We start from the raw sequence: 1,372 nt of genomic DNA on the forward strand, positions 1-1,372 counted from the left end.
CACGCGCCCCGTCCTTCGCATATGACGTCACAGAGACCCAAAAATGTGGCCACACAGAGAGTGGAGACCCCAGCCAGATGTGCGCACTAGAAGTTAGGTCAAATAATTTCCCAGCTGGTGGGGGGAGGGGGGCGTCAAGTTTACTAATACCAATTTATTTCCTGACCCCCCATAACTGTATATAATAACGACCCAGTACACAATACTTCTAAACCCCAACTAAAACGCACTTCTCTAGTCTGCCATTCCTGGGACGAGAACGGAACCAGGGAGCGGGTTCTTTTCCCGCGAGGGCTGCACCGGGACTCTTAATGACGAGGACGCCGGGACGACCAGAACATCGTGTGTCCCTGGGGTACCCTGGGAGGGACCTGGGATTCTTATCAACGGTGCGTGGAGCGCGGGGAAATCACACGGTGCGAACTGCCAGGACTTGAAGATTCCAATTAATGGGAAATCAAAGAAGAAAGAGGTTTTGGTGCTCTAGATGTTTATTAAGTGCGGGGAGGTGGTGATTCTTAAAATAAAGATTTTGGGGTTGGTTGTTGTTGGGTTTTTTTGGGGGGAGGGGGAGAGCGGGCTGTTTGTATGCACATATACACGTGGTCTTTGAGATAGATAGATTAGAGAGATAGATAGAGAGATAGAGAGAGATAGACACAGGGAGATAGAGAGAGAGAATGGGAGGGAGAAAGAGTGTCTGTACACATTATATTACGTGTGCGTCCGAAATCACACGATTCGAACTGCCAGGCCTAGAGGATTTCAATTAATGGGGAATCAAAGAAGAAAGAGGTTTTGGTGCTCTATATGTTTAAGAGCGGGGAGGTGGTGATTTAAAACTTTTTTTTTGGGGGGGTGGGAAGGGGCTGTTTGTATGCACATATACACGTGGTCTTTGAGATAGAGAGATAGAGAGATAGAGAGATAGAGAGATAGAGAGATAGAGAGATAGAGAGATAGAGAGATAAAGAGAGAGAGATAGAGAAAGAGATAGAGAGATAGAGCCAGATAGAGATAGAGCCAGAGAGAGAAAGACAGAGATAGACAGAGAGAAAGAGAGAGAGAATGGGAGGGAGAAAGAGTGACTGTCTGTACATATTATATTACGTATGTGTATGAAAATAAGAGAGAGAGAGGGGGTTAGACAGACAGACAGACAGACAGACAGACAGACAGACAGACAGACAGACAGACAGACAGAGCGTGACAGAGCGTGAGAATTGGGTAGAGAAAAAAATGTTGAGGATGCCTGAAGGTGTATATGCGTGTGTATGTTAATAGGTATGTGAGATTGTGTATATGTTTGTGTGTGTGTGTGTGTGTTTGTGTGTGTGTGTGTGTGTGTGTGTGTGTGTGTGTGTGTGTGTGA

Source organism: Aplysia californica, unplaced genomic scaffold, assembly GCF_000002075.1.
Source record: "Aplysia californica isolate F4 #8 unplaced genomic scaffold, AplCal3.0 scaffold00643, whole genome shotgun sequence".
Taxonomy (NCBI): Eukaryota; Metazoa; Mollusca; class Gastropoda; order Aplysiida; family Aplysiidae; genus Aplysia; species Aplysia californica.